Below are 20,583 nucleotides of genomic sequence, written 5' to 3'. Positions count from 1 at the left end.
GTGTTGTTGGGGAGAGAGCTACTAGAACGTTTTATAAAGAACCAACCTGTGTGTTGTTGGGGAGAGAGCTACAAGAACGTTTTATAAAGAACCAACCTGTGTGTTGTTGGGGAGAGAGCTACAAGAACGTTTTATAAAGAACCAACCTGTGTGTTGTTGGGGAGAGAGCTACAAGAACGTTTTATAAAGAACCAACCTGTGTGTCGTTGGAGAGAGAGCTACAAGAGCGTTTTATAAAGAACCAACCTGTGTGTTGTTGGGGAGAGAGCTACATGAACGTTTTATAAAGAACCGACCTGTGTGTTGTTGGGAGAGAGCTACTAGAACGTTTTATAAAGAACCAACCTGTGTGTTGTTGGGAGAGAGCTACAAGAACGTTTTATAAAGAACCAACCTGTGTGTCGTTGGAGAGAGAGCTACAAGAGCGTTTTATAAAGAACCAACCTGTGTGTTGTTGGGGAGAGAGCTACATGAACGTTTTATAAAGAACCGACCTGTGTGTTGTTGGGAGAGAGCTACTAGAACGTTTTATAAAGAACCAACCTGTGTGTTGTTGGGGAGAGAGCTACAAGAACGTTTTATAAAGAACCGACCTGTGTGTTGTTGGGGAGAGAGCTACTAGAACGTTTTATAAAGAACCAACCTGTGTGTTGTTGGGAGAGAGCTACAAGAACGTTTTATAAAGAACCGACCTGTGTGTTGTTGGGGAGAGAGCTACTAGAACGTTTTATAAAGAACCAACCTGTGTGTTGTTGGGGAGAGAGCTACTAGAACGTTTTATAAAGAACCGACCTGTGTGTTGTTGGGAGAGAGCTACTAGAACGTTTTATTTTTTATTTATTTTTACTGATCTTTTTCCCCCTCCATTTTTCCTCCGATTTTCTCCCATCCCAATGTTAGTCGTATGCCAATTCCCAGTCCCTTCCTGGTCGCTGCGCACTTACCCCCCACAGTCAGATCATCTGGGAGAGTGGAGGCTACCACGTGCTTCCTCCGACACACGTCCAGCCAATCACTGCTTCTTTTCACCTGGCAGCGCGGATTCTCATTGAGAGGGCGTAGCGTGTGGGAGGACCACACTATCCCCATCAAGTCCTATCCGCGCTTAGCAGGCGCCCCGACCGAACTGTAGGAGTCGCTGTTTACAACGACCCGGACCCACCCCGCCAGCTTCTCCCACCCTCTAATACAGCCAATTGTATTAGTGCAGACGGCCAGCCAAGCTGGTGACAACCCCGGAGCTGTGAGCTGGATTCGAACAGGCGAATCCAGCTCACAGCTCCGGGGTTGGTGACGAACGCAATCTCCGCTCGGCCACCTAACCGCCCTACTAGAACGTTTTATAAAGAACCGACCTGTGTGTTGTTGGGGAGAGAGCTACTAGAGCGTTTTATAAAGAACCAACCTGTGTGTCGTTGGGGAGAGAGCTACTAGAACGTTTTATAAAGAACCGACCTGTGTGTTGTTGGGGAGAGAGCTACTAGAACGTTTTATAAAGAACCGACCTGTGTGTTGTTGGGGAGAGAGCTACTAGAACGTTTTATAAAGAACCGACCTGTGTGTTGTTGGGGAGAGAGCTACTAGAACGTTTTATAAAGAACCAACCTGTGTGTTGTTGGGGAGAGAGCTACTAGAACGTTTTATAAAGAACCGACCTGTGTGTTGTTGGGAGAGAGCTACAAGAACGTTTTATAAAGAACCGACCTGTGTGTTGTTGGGGAGAGAGCTACTAGAACGTTTTATAAAGAACCGACCTGTGTGTTGTTGGAGAGAGAGCTACTAGAACGTTTTATAAAGAACCGACCTGTGTGTCGTTGGGGAGAGAGCTACTAGAACGTTTTATAAAGAACCAACCTGTGTGTTGTTGGGGAGAGAGCTACTAGAACGTTTTATAAAGAAACAACCTGTGTGTTGTTGGGGAGAGAGCTACTAGAATGTTTTATAAAGAACCGACCTGTGTGTCGTTGGGGAGAGAGCTACAAGAACGTTTTATAAAGAACCGACCTGTGTGTCGTTGGGGAGAGAGCTACAAGAACGTTTTATAAAGAACCGACCTGTGTGTCGTTGGGGAGAGAGCTACTAGAACGTTTTATAAAGAACCGACCTGTGTGTTGTTGGGAGAGAGCTACTAGAACGTTTTATAAAGAACCGACCTGTGTGTTGTTGGAGAGAGAGCTACTAGAACGTTTTATAAAGAACCGACCTGTGTGTCGTTGGGGAGAGAGCTACTAGAACGTTTTATAAAGAACCGACCTGTGTGTTGTTGGGAGAGAGCTACTAGAACGTTTTATAAAGAACCAACCTGTGTGTTGTTGGGGAGAGAGCTACTAGAACGTTTTATAAAGAACCGACCAGTGTGTCGTTGGGGAGAGAGCTACAAGAACGTTTTATAAAGAACCGACCTGTGTGTCGTTGGGGAGAGAGCTACAAGAACGTTTTATAAAGAACCAACCTGTGTGTTGTTGGGGAGAGAGCTACAAGAACGTTTTATAAAGAACCGACCTGTGTGTTGTTGGGAGAGAGCTACAAGAACGTTTTATAAAGAACCAACCTGTGTGTTGTTGGGAGAGAGCTACTAGAACGTTTTATAAAGAACCAACCTGTGTGTCGTTGGGGAGAGAGCTACTAGAACGTTTTATAAAGAACCAACCTGTGTGTTGTTGGGGAGAGAGCTACAAGAACGTTTTATAAAGAACCAACCTGTGTGTTGTTGGAGAGAGAGCTACAAGAACGTTTTATAAAGAACCGACCTGTGTGTTGTTGGGAGAGAGCTACTAGAACGTTTTATAAAGAACCAACCTGTGTGTTGTTGGGGAGAGAGCAACTAGAACGTTTTATAAAGAACCAACCTGTGTGTTGTTGGAGAGAGAGCTACTAGAACGTTTTATAAAGAACCAACCTGTGTGTTGTTGGGAGAGAGCTACTAGAACGTTTTATAAAGAACCGACCTGTGTGTTGTTGGGGAGAGAGCTACTAGAACGTTTTATAAAGAACCGGCCTGTGTGTTGTTGGAGAGAGAGCTACTAGAACGTTTTATAAAGAACCAACCTGTGTGTTGTTGGGGAGAGAGCTACTAGAACGTTTTATAAAGAACCAACCTGTGTGTTGTTGGGGAGAGAGCTACTAGAACGTTTTATAAAGAAACAACCTGTGTGTTGTTGGGGAGAGAGCTACTAGAATGTTTTATAAAGAACCGACCTGTGTGTCGTTGGGGAGAGAGCTACAAGAACGTTTTATAAAGAACCGACCTGTGTGTCGTTGGGGAGAGAGCTACAAGAACGTTTTATAAAGAACCGACCTGTGTGTCGTTGGGGAGAGAGCTACTAGAACGTTTTATAAAGAACCGACCTGTGTGTTGTTGGGAGAGAGCTACTAGAACGTTTTATAAAGAACCGACCTGTGTGTTGTTGGAGAGAGAGCTACTAGAACGTTTTATAAAGAACCGACCTGTGTGTCGTTGGGGAGAGAGCTACTAGAACGTTTTATAAAGAACCGACCTGTGTGTTGTTGGGAGAGAGCTACTAGAACGTTTTATAAAGAACCAACCTGTGTGTTGTTGGGGAGAGAGCTACTAGAACGTTTTATAAAGAACCGACCAGTGTGTCGTTGGGGAGAGAGCTACAAGAACGTTTTATAAAGAACCGACCTGTGTGTCGTTGGGGAGAGAGCTACAAGAACGTTTTATAAAGAACCAACCTGTGTGTTGTTGGGGAGAGAGCTACAAGAACGTTTTATAAAGAACCGACCTGTGTGTTGTTGGGAGAGAGCTACAAGAACGTTTTATAAAGAACCAACCTGTGTGTTGTTGGGAGAGAGCTACTAGAACGTTTTATAAAGAACCAACCTGTGTGTCGTAGGGGAGAGAGCTACTAGAACGTTTTATAAAGAACCAACCTGTGTGTTGTTGGAGAGAGAGCTACAAGAACGTTTTATAAAGACCGACCTGTGTGTTGTTGGGAGAGAGCTACTAGAACGTTTTATAAAGAACCAACCTGTGTGTTGTTGGGGAGAGAGATACTAGAACGTTTTATAAAGAACCAACCTGTGTGTTGTTGGAGAGAGAGCTACTAGAACGTTTTATAAAGAACCAACCTGTGTGTTGTTGGGAGAGAGCTACTAGAACGTTTTATAAAGAACCGACCTGTGTGTTGTTGGGGAGAGAGCTACTAGAACGTTTTATAAAGAACCGGCCTGTGTGTTGTTGGAGAGAGAGCTACTAGAACGTTTTATAAAGAACCAACCTGTGTGTTGTTGGGGAGAGAGCTACTAGAACGTTTTATAAAGAACCAACCTGTGTGTTGTTGGGGAGAGAGCTACAAGAACGTTTTATAAAGAACCAACCTGTGTGTTGTTGGGGAGATAGCTACAAGAACGTTTTATAAAGAACCAACCTGTGTGTTGTTGGGGAGAGAGCTACAAGAACGTTTTATAAAGAACCGACCTGTGTGTTGTTGGGGAGAGAGCTACTAGAACGTTTTATAAAGAACCGACCTGTGTGTTGTTGGGAGAGAGCTACTAGAACGTTTTATAAAGAACCGACCTGTGTGTTGTTGGGGAGAGAGCTACTAGAACGTTTTATAAAGAACCGACCTGTGTGTTGTTGGAGAGAGAGCTACTAGAACGTTTTATAAAGAACCAACCTGTGTGTTGTTGGGGAGAGAGCTACTAGAACGTTTTATAAATAACCAACCTGTGTGTTGTTGGGGAGAGAGCTACAAGAACGTTTTATAAAGAACCAACCTGTGTGTTGTTGGGGAGAGAGCTACAAGAACGTTTTATAAAGAACCAACCTGTGTGTTGTTGGGGAGAGAGCTACAAGAACGTTTTATAAAGAACCAACCTGTGTGTCGTTGGAGAGAGAGCTACAAGAGCGTTTTATAAAGAACCAACCTGTGTGTTGTTGGGGAGAGAGCTACATGAACGTTTTATAAAGAACCGACCTGTGTGTTGTTGGGAGAGAGCTACTAGAACGTTTTATAAAGAACCAACCTGTGTGTTGTTGGGAGAGAGCTACAAGAACGTTTTATAAAGAACCAACCTGTGTGTTGTTGGGGAGAGAGCTACAATAACGTTTTATAAAGAACCAACCTGTGTGTTGTTGGGGAGAGAGCTACTAGAACGTTTTATAAAGAACCGACCAGTGTGTCGTTGGGGAGAGAGCTACAAGAACGTTTTATAAAGAACCGACCTGTGTGTCGTTGGGGAGAGAGCTACAAGAACGTTTTATAAAGAACCAACCTGTGTGTTGTTGGGGAGAGAGCTACAAGAACGTTTTATAAAGAACCGACCTGTGTGTTGTTGGGAGAGAGCTACAAGAACGTTTTATAAAGAACCAACCTGTGTGTTGTTGGGAGAGAGCTACTAGAACGTTTTATAAAGAACCAACCTGTGTGTCGTAGGGGAGAGAGCTACTAGAACGTTTTATAAAGAACCAACCTGTGTGTTGTTGGAGAGAGAGCTACAAGAACGTTTTATAAAGACCGACCTGTGTGTTGTTGGGAGAGAGCTACTAGAACGTTTTATAAAGAACCAACCTGTGTGTTGTTGGGGAGAGAGCTACTAGAACGTTTTATAAAGAACCAACCTGTGTGTTGTTGGAGAGAGAGCTACTAGAACGTTTTATAAAGAACCAACCTGTGTGTTGTTGGGAGAGAGCTACTAGAACGTTTTATAAAGAACCGACCTGTGTGTTGTTGGGGAGAGAGCTACTAGAACGTTTTATAAAGAACCGGCCTGTGTGTTGTTGGAGAGAGAGCTACTAGAACGTTTTATAAAGAACCAACCTGTGTGTTGTTGGGGAGAGAGCTACTAGAACGTTTTATAAAGAACCAACCTGTGTGTTGTTGGGGAGAGAGCTACAAGAACGTTTTATAAAGAACCAACCTGTGTGTTGTTGGGGAGAGAGCTACAAGAACGTTTTATAAAGAACCAACCTGTGTGTTGTTGGGGAGAGAGCTACAAGAACGTTTTATAAAGAACCGACCTGTGTGTTGTTGGGAGAGAGCTAAAAGAACGTTTTATAAAGAACCAACCTGTGTGTCGTTGGAGAGAGAGCTACAAGAGCGTTTTATAAAGAACCGACCTGTGTGTTGTTGGGGAGAGAGCTACAAGAACGTTTTATAAAGAACCGACCTGTGTGTTGTTGGGAGAGAGCTACTAGAACGTTTTATAAAGAACCAACCTGTGTGTTGTTGGGAGAGAGCTACAAGAACGTTTTATAAAGAACCAACCTGTGTGTTGTTGGGGAGAGAGCTACAAGAACGTTTTATAAAGAACCAACCTGTGTGTTGTTGGGGAGAGAGCTACAAGAACGTTTATAAAGAACCAACCTGTGTGTCGTTGGAGAGAGAGCTACTAGAACGTTTTATAAAGAACCGACCTGTGTGTTGTTGGGAGAGAGCTACAAGAACGTTTTATAAAGAACCAACCTGTGTGTTGTTGGGAGAGAGCTACTAGAACGTTTTATAAAGAACCAACCTGTGTGTCGTTAGAGAGAGAGCTACAAGAGCGTTTTATAAAGAACCGACCTGTGTGTTGTTGGGGAGAGAGCTACAAGAACGTTTTATAAAGAACCAACCTGTGTGTTGTTGGGAGAGAGCTACAAGAACGTTTTATAAAGAACCGACCTGTGTGTTGTTGGGGAGAGAGCTACAAGAACGTTTTATAAAGAACCAACCTGTGTGTTGTTGGAGAGAGAGCTACTAGAACGTTTTATAAAGAACCAACCTGTGTGTTGTTGGGGAGAGAGCTACAAGAACGTTTTATAAAGAACCGACCTGTGTGTTGTTGGGGAGAGAGCTACAAGAACGTTTTATAAAGAACCAACCTGTGTGTCGTTGGGGAGAGAGCTACTAGGACGTTTTATAAAGAACCAACCTGTGTGTTGTTGGAGAGAAAGCTACTAGAACGTTTTATAAAGAACCAACCTGTGTGTCGTTGGAGAGAGAGCTACTAGAACGTTTTATAAAGAACCGACCTGTGTGTCGTTGGGGAGAGAGCTACAAGAACGTTTTATAAAGAACCAACCTGTGTGTTGTTGGGGAGAGAGCTACTAGAACGTTTTATAAAGAACCGACCTGTGTGTTGTTGGGAGAGAGCTACTAGAACGTTTTATAAAGAACCGACCTGTGTGTTGTTGGGGAGAGAGCTACTAGAACGTTTTATAAAGAACCGACCTGTGTGTTGTTGGAGAGAGAGCTACTAGAACGTTTTATAAAGAACCAACCTGTGTGTTGTTGGGGAGAGAGCTACTAGAACGTTTTATAAAGAACCAACCTGTGTGTTTTTGGGGAGAGAGCTACAAGAACGTTTTATAAAGAACCAACCTGTGTGTTGTTGGGGAGAGAGCTACAAGAACGTTTTATAAAGAACCAACCTGTGTGTTGTTGGGGAGAGAGCTACAAGAACGTTTTATAAAGAACCAACCTGTGTGTCGTTGGAGAGAGAGCTACAAGAGCGTTTTATAAAGAACCAACCTGTGTGTTGTTGGGGAGAGAGCTACATGAACGTTTTATAAAGAACCGACCTGTGTGTTGTTGGGAGAGAGCTACTAGAACGTTTTATAAAGAACCAACCTGTGTGTTGTTGGGAGAGAGCTACAAGAACGTTTTATAAAGAACCAACCTGTGTGTCGTTGGAGAGAGAGCTACAAGAGCGTTTTATAAAGAACCAACCTGTGTGTTGTTGGGGAGAGAGCTACATGAACGTTTTATAAAGAACCGACCTGTGTGTTGTTGGGAGAGAGCTACTAGAACGTTTTATAAAGAACCAACCTGTGTGTTGTTGGGGAGAGAGCTACAAGAACGTTTTATAAAGAACCGACCTGTGTGTTGTTGGGGAGAGAGCTACTAGAACGTTTTATAAAGAACCAACCTGTGTGTTGTTGGGAGAGAGCTACAAGAACGTTTTATAAAGAACCGACCTGTGTGTTGTTGGGGAGAGAGCTACTAGAACGTTTTATAAAGAACCAACCTGTGTGTTGTTGGGGAGAGAGCTACTAGAACGTTTTATAAAGAACCGACCTGTGTGTTGTTGGGAGAGAGCTACTAGAACGTTTTATTTTTTATTTATTTTTACTGATCTTTTTCCCCCTCCATTTTTCCTCCGATTTTCTCCCATCCCAATGTTAGTCGTATGCCAATTCCCAGTCCCTTCCTGGTCGCTGCGCACTTACCCCCCACAGTCAGATCATCTGGGAGAGTGGAGGCTACCACGTGCTTCCTCCGACACACGTCCAGCCAATCACTGCTTCTTTTCACCTGGCAGCGCGGATTCTCATTGAGAGGGCGTAGCGTGTGGGAGAACCACACTATCCCCATCAAGTCCTATCCGCGCTTAGCAGGCGCCCCGACCGAACTGTAGGAGTCGCTGTTTACAACGACCCGGACCCACCCCGCCAGCTTCTCCCACCCTCTAATACAGCCAATTGTATTAGTGCAGACGGCCAGCCAAGCTGGTGACAACCCCGGAGCTGTGAGCTGGATTCGAACAGGCGAATCCAGCTCACAGCTCCGGGGTTGGTGACGAACGCAATCTCCGCTCGGCCACCTAACCGCCCTACTAGAACGTTTTATAAAGAACCGACCTGTGTGTTGTTGGGGAGAGAGCTACTAGAGCGTTTTATAAAGAACCAACCTGTGTGTCGTTGGGGAGAGAGCTACTAGAACGTTTTATAAAGAACCGACCTGTGTGTTGTTGGGGAGAGAGCTACTAGAACGTTTTATAAAGAACCGACCTGTGTGTTGTTGGGGAGAGAGGTACTAGAACGTTTTATAAAGAACCGACCTGTGTGTTGTTGGGGAGAGAGCTACTAGAACGTTTTATAAAGAACCAACCTGTGTGTTGTTGGGGAGAGAGCTACTAGAACGTTTTATAAAGAACCGACCTGTGTGTTGTTGGGAGAGAGCTACAAGAACGTTTTATAAAGAACCGACCTGTGTGTTGTTGGGGAGAGAGCTACTAGAACGTTTTATAAAGAACCGACCTGTGTGTCGTTGGGGAGAGAGCTACTAGAACGTTTTATAAAGAACCAACCTGTGTGTTGTTGGGGAGAGAGCTACTAGAACGTTTTATAAAGAAACAACCTGTGTGTTGTTGGGGAGAGAGCTACTAGAATGTTTTATAAAGAACCGACCTGTGTGTCGTTGGGGAGAGAGCTACAAGAACGTTTTATAAAGAACCGACCTGTGTGTCGTTGGGGAGAGAGCTACAAGAACGTTTTATAAAGAACCGACCTGTGTGTCGTTGGGGAGAGAGCTACTAGAACGTTTTATAAAGAACCGACCTGTGTGTTGTTGGGAGAGAGCTACTAGAACGTTTTATAAAGAACCGACCTGTGTGATGTTGGAGAGAGAGCTACTAGAACGTTTTATAAAGAACCGACCTGTGTGTCGTTGGGGAGAGAGCTACTAGAACGTTTTATAAAGAACCGACCTGTGTGTTGTTGGGAGAGAGCTACTAGAACGTTTTATAAAGAACCAACCTGTGTGTTGTTGGGGAGAGAGCTACTAGAACGTTTTATAAAGAACCGACCAGTGTGTTGTTGGGGAGAGAGCTACAAGAACGTTTTATAAAGAACCGACCTGTGTGTCGTTGGGGAGAGAGCTACAAGAACGTTTTATAAAGAACCAACCTGTGTGTTGTTGGGGAGAGAGCTACAAGAACGTTTTATAAAGAACCGACCTGTGTGTTGTTGGGAGAGAGCTACAAGAACGTTTTATAAAGAACCAACCTGTGTGTTGTTGGGAGAGAGCTACTAGAACGTTTTATAAAGAACCAACCTGTGTGTCGTTGGGGAGAGAGCTACTAGAACGTTTTATAAAGAACCAACCTGTGTGTTGTTGGAGAGAGAGCTACAAGAACGTTTTATAAAGAACCGACCTGTGTGTTGTTGGGAGAGAGCTACTAGAACGTTTTATAAAGAACCAACCTGTGTGTTGTTGGGGAGAGAGCTACTAGAATGTTTAATAAAGAACCAACCTGTGTGTTGTTGGAGAGAGAGCTACTAGAACGTTTTATAAAGAACCAACCTGTGTGTTGTTGGGAGAGAGCTACTAGAACGTTTTATAAAGAACCGACCTGTGTGTTGTTGGGGAGAGAGCTACTAGAACGTTTTATAAAGAACCGGCCTGTGTGTTGTTGGAGAGAGAGCTACTAGAACGTTTTATAAAGAACCAACCTGTGTGTTGTTGGGGAGAGAGCTACTAGAACGTTTTATAAAGAACCAACCTGTGTGTTGTTGGGGAGAGAGCTACTAGAACGTTTTATAAAGAAACAACCTGTGTGTTGTTGGGGAGAGAGCTACTAGAATGTTTTATAAAGAACCGACCTGTGTGTCGTTGGGGAGAGAGCTACAAGAACGTTTTATAAAGAACCGACCTGTGTGTCGTTGGGGAGAGAGCTACAAGAACGTTTTATAAAGAACCGACCTGTGTGTCGTTGGGGAGAGAGCTACTAGAACGTTTTATAAAGAACCGACCTGTGTGTTGTTGGGAGAGAGCTACTAGAACGTTTTATAAAGAACCGACCTGTGTGTTGTTGGAGAGAGAGCTACTAGAACGTTTTATAAAGAACCGACCTGTGTGTCGTTGGGGAGAGAGCTACTAGAACGTTTTATAAAGAACCGACCTGTGTGTTGTTGGGAGAGAGCTACTAGAACGTTTTATAAAGAACCAACCTGTGTGTTGTTGGGGAGAGAGCTAATAGAACGTTTTATAAAGAACCGACCAGTGTGTCGTTGGGGAGAGAGCTACAAGAACGTTTTATAAAGAACCAACCTGTGTGTTGTTGGGGAGAGAGCTACAAGAACGTTTTATAAAGAACCGACCTGTGTGTTGTTGGGAGAGAGCTACAAGAACGTTTTATAAAGAACCAACCTGTGTGTTGTTGGGAGAGAGCTACTAGAACGTTTTATAAAGAACCGACCTGTGTGTTGTTGGGAGAGAGCTACTAGAACGTTTTATAAAGAACCGACCTGTGTGTTGTTGGAGAGAGAGCTACTAGAACGTTTTATAAAGAACCGACCTGTGTGTCGTTGGGGAGAGAGCTACTAGAACGTTTTATAAAGAACCGACCTGTGTGTTGTTGGGAGAGAGCTACTAGAACGTTTTATAAAGAACCAACCTGTGTGTTGTTGGGGAGAGAGCTACTAGAACGTTTTATAAAGAACCGACCAGTGTGTCGTTGGGGAGAGAGCTACAAGAACGTTTTATAAAGAACCAACCTGTGTGTTGTTGGGGAGAGAGCTACAAGAATGTTTTATAAAGAACCGACCTGTGTGTTGTTGGGAGAGAGCTACAAGAACGTTTTATAAAGAACCAACCTGTGTGTTGTTGGGAGAGAGCTACTAGAACGTTTTATAAAGAACCAACCTGTGTGTCGTAGGGGAGAGAGCTACTAGAACGTTTTATAAAGAACCAACCTGTGTGTTGTTGGAGAGAGAGCTACAAGAACGTTTTATAAAGACCGACCTGTGTGTTGTTGGGAGAGAGCTACTAGAACGTTTTATAAAGAACCAACCTGTGTGTTGTTGGGGAGAGAGCTACTAGAACGTTTTATAAAGAACCAACCTGTGTGTTGTTGGAGAGAGAGCTACTAGAACGTTTTATAAAGAACCAACCTGTGTGTTGTTGGGAGAGAGCTACTAGAACGTTTTATAAAGAACCGACCTGTGTGTTGTTGGGGAGAGAGCTACTAGAACGTTTTATAAAGAACCGGCCTGTGTGTTGTTGGAGAGAGAGCTACTAGAACGTTTTATAAAGAACCAACCTGTGTGTTGTTGGGGAGAGAGCTACTAGAACGTTTTATAAAGAACCAACCTGTGTGTTGTTGGGGAGAGAGCTACAAGAACGTTTTATAAAGAACCAACCTGTGTGTTGTTGGGGAGAGAGCTACAAGAACGTTTTATAAAGAACCAACCTGTGTGTTGTTGGGGAGAGAGCTACAAGAACGTTTTATAAAGAACCGACCTGTGTGTTGTTGGGAGAGAGCTAAAAGAACGTTTTATAAAGAACCAACCTGTGTGTCGTTGGAGAGAGAGCTACAAGAGCGTTTTATAAAGAACCGACCTGTGTGTTGTTGGGGAGAGAGCTACAAGAACGTTTTATAAAGAACCGACCTGTGTGTTGTTGGGAGAGAGCTACTAGAACGTTTTATAAAGAACCAACCTGTGTGTTGTTGGGAGAGAGCTACAAGAACGTTTTATAAAGAACCAACCTGTGTGTTGTTGGGGAGAGAGCTACAAGAACGTTTTATAAAGAACCAACCTGTGTGTTGTTGGGGAGAGAGCTACAAGAACGTTTTATAAAGAACCAACCTGTGTGTCGTTGGAGAGAGAGCTACTAGAACGTTTTATAAAGAACCGACCTGTGTGTTGTTGGGGAGAGAGCTACAAGAACGTTTTATAAAGAACCGACCTGTGTGTTGTTGGAGAGAGAGCTACTAGAACGTTTTATAAAGAACCAACCTGTGTGTTGTTGGGGAGAGAGCTACAAGAACGTTTTATAAAGAACCGACCTGTGTGTTGTTGGGGAGAGAGCTACAAGAACGTTTTATAAAGAACCAACCTGTGTGTCATTGGGGAGAGAGCTACTAGAACGTTTTATAAAGAACCAACCTGTGTGTTGTTGGAGAGAGAGCTACTAGAACGTTTTATAAAGAACCAACCTGTGTGTCGTTGGAGAGAGAGCTACTAGAACGTTTTATAAAGAACCGACCTGTGTGTCGTTGGGGAGAGAGCTACAAGAACGTTTTATAAAGAACCAACCTGTGTGTTGTTGGGGAGAGAGCTACTAGAACGTTTTATAAAGAACCGACCTGTGTGTTGTTGGGAGAGAGCTACTAGAACGTTTTATAAAGAACCGACCTGTGTGTTGTTGGGGAGAGAGCTACTAGAACGTTTTATAAAGAACCGACCTGTGTGTTGTTGGAGAGAGAGCTACTAGAACGTTTTATAAAGAACCAACCTGTGTGTTGTTGGGGAGAGAGCTACTAGAACGTTTTATAAAGAACCAACCTGTGTGTTGTTGGGGAGAGAGCTACAAGAACGTTTTATAAAGAACCAACCTGTGTGTTGTTGGGGAGAGAGCTACAAGAACGTTTTATAAAGAACCAACCTGTGTGTTGTTGGGGAGAGAGCTACAAGAACGTTTTATAAAGAACCAACCTGTGTGTCGTTGGAGAGAGAGCTACAAGAGCGTTTTATAAAGAACCAACCTGTGTGTTGTTGGGGAGAGAGCTACATGAACGTTTTATAAAGAACCGACCTGTGTGTTGTTGGGAGAGAGCTACTAGAATGTTTTATAAAGAACCAACCTGTGTGTTGTTGGGAGAGAGCTACAAGAACGTTTTATAAAGAACCAACCTGTGTGTTGTTGGGGAGAGAGCTACAATAACGTTTTATAAAGAACCAACCTGTGTGTTGTTGGGGAGAGAGCTACTAGAACGTTTTATAAAGAACCGACCTGTGTGTTGTTGGAGAGAGAGCTACTAGAACGTTTTATAAAGAACCAACCTGTGTGTTGTTGGGGAGAGAGCTACAAGAACGTTTTATAAAGAACCAACCTGTGTGTTGTTGGGAGAGAGCTACAAGAACGTTTTATAAAGAACCAACCTGTGTGTTGTTGGAGAGAGAGCTACTAGAACGTTTTATAAAGAACCAACCTGTGTGTTGTTGGGGAGAGAGCTACAAGAACGTTTTATAAAGAACCAACCTGTGTGTCGTTGGAGAGAGAGCTACTAGAACGTTTTATAAAGAACCAACCTGTGTGTTGTTGGGGAGAGAGCTACAATAACGTTTTATAAAGAACCAACCTGTGTGTTGTTGGGGAGAGAGCTACAAGAACGTTTTATAAAGAACCAACCTGTGTGTTGTTGGGAGAGAGCTACAAGAACGTTTTATAAAGAACCAACCTGTGTGTTGTTGGGAGAGAGCTACAAGAGCGTTTTATAAAGAACCGACCTGTGTGTTGTTGGGGAGAGAGCTACTAGAACGTTTTATAAAGAACCAACCTGTGTGTTGTTGGGGAGAGAGCTACAAGAACGTTTTATAAAGAACCGACCTGTGTGTTGTTGGGGAGAGAGCTACTAGAACGTTTTATAAAGAACCAACCTGTGTGTCGTTGGAGAGAGAGCTACTAGAACGTTTTATAAAGAACCAACCTGTGTGTTGTTGGGGAGAGAGCTACAATAACGTTTTATAAAGAACCAACCTGTGTGTTGTTGGGGAGAGAGCTACAAGAACGTTTTATAAAGAACCAACCTGTGTGTTGTTGGGAGAGAGCTACAAGAACGTTTTATAAAGAACCGACCTGTGTGTTGTTGGGGAGAGAGCTACTAGAACGTTTTATAAAGAACCAACCTGTGTGTTGTTGGGGAGAGAGCTACTAGAACGTTTTATAAAGAACCGACCTGTGTGTTGTTGGGAGAGAGCTACTAGAACGTTTTATTTTTTATTTATTTTTACTGATCTTTTTCCCCCTCCATTTTTCCTCCGATTTTCTCCCATCCCAATGTTAGTCGTATGCCAATTCCCAGTCCCTTCCTGGTCGCTGCGCACTTACCCCCCACAGTCAGATCATCTGGGAGAGTGGAGGCTACCACGTGCTTCCTCCGACACACGTCCAGCCAATCACTGCTTCTTTTCACCTGGCAGCGCGGATTCTCATTGAGAGGGCGTAGCGTGTGGGAGAACCACACTATCCCCATCAAGTCCTATCCGCGCTTAGCAGGCGCCCCGACCGAACTGTAGGAGTCGCTGTTTACAACGACCCGGACCCACCCCGCCAGCTTCTCCCACCCTCTAATACAGCCAATTGTATTAGTGCAGACGGCCAGCCAAGCTGGTGACAACCCCGGAGCTGTGAGCTGGATTCGAACAGGCGAATCCAGCTCACAGCTCCGGGGTTGGTGACGAACGCAATCTCCGCTCGGCCACCTAACCGCCCTACTAGAACGTTTTATAAAGAACCGACCTGTGTGTTGTTGGGGAGAGAGCTACTAGAGCGTTTTATAAAGAACCAACCTGTGTGTCGTTGGGGAGAGAGCTACTAGAACGTTTTATAAAGAACCGACCTGTGTGTTGTTGGGGAGAGAGCTACTAGAACGTTTTATAAAGAACCGACCTGTGTGTTGTTGGGGAGAGAGGTACTAGAACGTTTTATAAAGAACCGACCTGTGTGTTGTTGGGGAGAGAGCTACTAGAACGTTTTATAAAGAACCAACCTGTGTGTTGTTGGGGAGAGAGCTACTAGAACGTTTTATAAAGAACCGACCTGTGTGTTGTTGGGAGAGAGCTACAAGAACGTTTTATAAAGAACCGACCTGTGTGTTGTTGGGGAGAGAGCTACTAGAACGTTTTATAAAGAACCGACCTGTGTGTCGTTGGGGAGAGAGCTACTAGAACGTTTTATAAAGAACCAACCTGTGTGTTGTTGGGGAGAGAGCTACTAGAACGTTTTATAAAGAAACAACCTGTGTGTTGTTGGGGAGAGAGCTACTAGAATGTTTTATAAAGAACCGACCTGTGTGTCGTTGGGGAGAGAGCTACAAGAACGTTTTATAAAGAACCGACCTGTGTGTCGTTGGGGAGAGAGCTACAAGAACGTTTTATAAAGAACCGACCTGTGTGTCGTTGGGGAGAGAGCTACTAGAACGTTTTATAAAGAACCGACCTGTGTGTTGTTGGGAGAGAGCTACTAGAACGTTTTATAAAGAACCGACCTGTGTGATGTTGGAGAGAGAGCTACTAGAACGTTTTATAAAGAACCGACCTGTGTGTCGTTGGGGAGAGAGCTACTAGAACGTTTTATAAAGAACCGACCTGTGTGTTGTTGGGAGAGAGCTACTAGAACGTTTTATAAAGAACCAACCTGTGTGTTGTTGGGGAGAGAGCTACTAGAACGTTTTATAAAGAACCGACCAGTGTGTCGTTGGGGAGAGAGCTACAAGAACGTTTTATAAAGAACCGACCTGTGTGTCGTTGGGGAGAGAGCTACAAGAACGTTTTATAAAGAACCAACCTGTGTGTTGTTGGGGAGAGAGCTACAAGAACGTTTTATAAAGAACCGACCTGTGTGTTGTTGGGAGAGAGCTACAAGAACGTTTTATAAAGAACCAACCTGTGTGTTGTTGGGAGAGAGCTACTAGAACGTTTTATAAAGAACCAACCTGTGTGTCGTTGGGGAGAGAGCTACTAGAACGTTTTATAAAGAACCAACCTGTGTGTTGTTGGAGAGAGAGCTACAAGAACGTTTTATAAAGAACCGACCTGTGTGTTGTTGGGAGAGAGCTACTAGAACGTTTTATAAAGAACCAACCTGTGTGTTGTTGGGGAGAGAGCTACTAGAACGTTTAATAAAGAACCAACCTGTGTGTTGTTGGAGAGAGAGCTACTAGAACGTTTTATAAAGAACCAACCTGTGTGTTGTTGGGAGAGAGCTACTAGAACGTTTTATAAAGAACCGACCTGTGTGTTGTTGGGGAGAGAGCTACTAGAACGTTTTATGAAGAACCGGCCTGTGTGTTGTTGGAGAGAGAGCTACTAGAACGTTTTATAAAGAACCAACCTGTGTGTTGTTGGGGAGAGAGCTACTAGAACGTTTTATAAAGAACCAACCTGTGTGTTGTTGGGGAGAGAGCTACTAGAACGTTTTATAAAGAAACAACCTGTGTGTTGTTGGGGAGAGAGCTACTAGAATGTTTTATAAAGAACCGACCTGTGTGTCGTTGGGGAGAGAGCTACAAGAACGTTTTATAAAGAACCGACCTGTGTGTCGTTGGGGAGAGAGCTACAAGAACGTTTTATAAAGAACCGACCTGTGTGTCGTTGGGGAGAGAGCTACTAGAACGTTTTATAAAGAACCGACCTGTGTGTTGTTGGGAGAGAGCTACTAGAACGTTTTATAAAGAACCGACCTGTGTGTTGTTGGAGAGAGAGCTACTAGAACGTTTTATAAAGAACCGACCTGTGTGTCGTTGGGGAGAGAGCTACTAGAACGTTTTATAAAGAACCGACCTGTGTGTTGTTGGGAGAGAGCTACTAGAACGTTTTATAAAGAACCAACCTGTGTGTTGTTGGGGAGAGAGCTACTAGAACGTTTTATAAAGAACCGACCAGTGTGTCGTTGGGGAGAGAGCTACAAGAACGTTTTATAAAGAACCAACCTGTGTGTTGTTGGGGAGAGAGCTACAAGAACGTTTTATAAAGAACCGACCTGTGTGTTGTTGGGAGAGAGCTACAAGAACGTTTTATAAAGAACCAACCTGTGTGTTGTTGGGAGAGAGCTACTAGAACGTTTTATAAAGAACCGACCTGTGTGTTGTTGGGAGAGAGCTACTAGAACGTTTTATAAAGAACCAACCTGTGTGTTGTTGGAGAGAGAGCTACTAGAACGTTTTATAAAGAACCGACCTGTGTGTCGTTGGGGAGAGAGCTACTAGAACGTTTTATAAAGAACCGACCTGTGTGTTGTTGGGAGAGAGCTACTAGAACGTTTTATAAAGAACCAACCTGTGTGTTGTTGGGGAGAGAGCTACTAGAACGTTTTATAAAGAACCGACCAGTGTGTCGTTGGGGAGAGAGCTACAAGAACGTTTTATAAAGAACCAACCTGTGTCTTGTTGGGGAGAGAGCTACAAGAACGTTTTATAAAGAACCGACCTGTGTGTTGTTGGGAGAGAGCTACAAGAACGTTTTATAAAGAACCAACCTGTGTGTTGTTGGGAGAGAGCTACTAGAACGTTTTATAAAGAACCAACCTGTGTGTCGTAGGGGAGAGAGCTACTAGAACGTTTTATAAAGAACCAACCTGTGTGTTGTTGGAGAGAGAGCTACAAGAACGTTTTATAAAGACCGACCTGTGTGTTGTTGGGAGAGAGCTACTAGAACGTTTTATAAAGAACCAACCTGTGTGTTGTTGGGGAGAGAGCTACTAGAACGTTTTATAAAGAACCAACCTGTGTGTTGTTGGAGAGAGAGCTACTAGAACGTTTTATAAAGAACCAACCTGTGTGTTGTTGGGAGAGAGCTACTAGAACGTTTTATAAAGAACCGACCTGTGTGTTGTTGGGGAGAGAGCTACTAGAACGTTTTATAAAGAACCGGCCTGTGTGTTGTTGGAGAGAGAGCTACTAGAACGTTTTATAAAGAACCAACCTGTGTGTTGTTGGGGAGAGAGCTACTAGAACGTTTTATAAAGAACCAACCTGTGTGTTGTTGGGGAGAGAGCTACAAGAACGTTTTATAAAGAACCAACCTGTGTGTTGTTGGGGAGAGAGCTACAAGAACGTTTTATAAAGAACCAACCTGTGTGTTGTTGGGGAGAGAGCTACAAGAACGTTTTATAAAGAACCGACCTGTGTGTTGTTGGGAGAGAGCTAAAAGAACGTTTTATAAAGAACCAACCTGTGTGTCGTTGGAGAGAGAGCTACAAGAGCGTTTTATAAAGAACCGACCTGTGTGTTGTTGGGGAGAGAGCTACAAGAACGTTTTATAAAGAACCGACCTGTGTGTTGTTGGGAGAGAGCTACTAGAACGTTTTATAAAGAACCAACCTGTGTGTTGTTGGGAGAGAGCTACAAGAACGTTTTATAAAGAACCAACCTGTGTGTTGTTGGGGAGAGAGCTACAAGAACGTTTTATAAAGAACCAACCTGTGTGTTGTTGGGGAGAGAGCTACAAGAACGTTTTATAAAGAACCAACCTGTGTGTCGTTGGAGAGAGAGCTACTAGAACGTTTTATAAAGAACCGACCTGTGTGTTGTTGGGGAGAGAGCTACAAGAACGTTTTATAAAGAACCGACCTGTGTGTTGTTGGAGAGAGAGCTACTAGAACGTTTTATAAAGAACCAACCTGTGTGTTGTTGGGGAGAGAGCTACAAGAACGTTTTATAAAGAACCGACCTGTGTGTTGTTGGGGAGAGAGCTACAAGAACGTTTTATAAAGAACCAACCTGTGTGTCGTTGGGGAGAGAGCTACTAGAACGTTTTATAAAGAACCAACCTGTGTGTTGTTGGAGAGAGAGCTACTAGAACGTTTTATAAAGAACCAACCTGTGTGTCGTTGGAGAGAGAGCTACTAGAACGTTTTATTAAGAACCGACCTGTGTGTCGTTGGGGAGAGAGCTACAAGAACGTTTTATAAAGAACCAACCTGTGTGTTGTTGGGGAGAGAGCTACTAGAACGTTTTATAAAGAACCGACCTGTGTGTTGTTGGGAGAGAGCTACTAGAACGTTTTATAAAGAACCGACCTGTGTGTTGTTGGGGAGAGAGCTACTAGAACGTTTTATAAAGAACCGACCTGTGTGTTGTTGGAGAGAGAGCTACTAGAACGTTTTATAAAGAACCAACCTGTGTGTTGTTGGGGAGAGAGCTACTAGAACGTTTTATAAAGAACCAACCTGTGTGTTGTTGGGGAGAGAGCTACAAGAACGTTTTATAAAGAACCAACCTGTGTGTTGTTGGGGAGAGAGCTACAAGAACGTTTTATAAAGAACCAACCTGTGTGTTGTTGGGGAGAGAGCTACAAGAACGTTTTATAAAGAACCAACCTGTGTGTCGTTGGAGAGAGAGCTACAAGAGCGTTTTATAAAGAACCAACCTGTGTGTTGTTGGGGAGAGAGCTACATGAACGTTTTATAAAGAACCAACCTGTGTGTTGTTGGGAGAGAGCTACTAGAATGTTTTATAAAGAACCAACCTGTGTGTTGTTGGGAGAGAGCTACAAGAACGTTTTATAAAGAACCAACCTGTGTGTTGTTGGGGAGAGAGCTACAATAACGTTTTATAAAGAACCAACCTGTGTGTTGTTGGGGAGAGAGCTACTAGAACGTTTTATAAAGAACCGACCTGTGTGTTGTTGGAGAGAGAGCTACTAGAACGTTTTATAAAGAACCAACCTGTGTGTTGTTGGGGAGAGAGCTACAAGAACGTTTTATAAAGAACCAACCTGTGTGTTGTTGGGAGAGAGCTACAAGAACGTTTTATAAAGAACCAACCTGTGTGTTGTTGGAGAGAGAGCTACTAGAACGTTTTATAAAGAACCAACCTGTGTGTTGTTGGGGAGAGAGCTACAAGAACGTTTTATAAAGAACCAACCTGTGTGTCGTTGGAGAGAGAGCTACTAGAACGTTTTATAAAGAACCAACCTGTGTGTTGTTGGGGAGAGAGCTACAAGAACGTTTTATAAAGAACCAACCTGTGTGTTGTTGGGAGAGAGCTACAAGAACGTTTTATAAAGAACCAACCTGTGTGTTGTTGGGAGAGAGCTACAAGAGCGTTTTATAAAGAACCGACCTGTGTGTTGTTGGGGAGAGAGCTACTAGAACGTTTTATAAAGAACCAACCTGTGTGTTGTTGGGGAGAGAGCTACAAGAACGTTTTATAAAGAACCGACCTGTGTGTTGTTGGGGAGAGAGCTACTAGAACGTTTTATAAAGAACCAACCTGTGTGTCGTTGGGGAGAGAGCTACTAGAACGTTTTATAAAGAACCAACCTGTGTGTCGTTGGGGAGAGAGCTACAAGAATGTTTTATAAAGAACCAACCTGTGTGTTGTTGGGGAGAGAGCTACTAGAACGTTTTATAA

Source organism: Notolepis coatsorum (assembly GCF_963971535.1).
Source record: "Notolepis coatsorum genome assembly, chromosome: 12".
Taxonomy (NCBI): Eukaryota; Metazoa; Chordata; class Actinopteri; order Aulopiformes; family Paralepididae; genus Notolepis; species Notolepis coatsorum.
The sequence above is the reverse complement of the archived record's forward strand: the minus strand, read 5'-3'. Positions refer to the sequence as shown.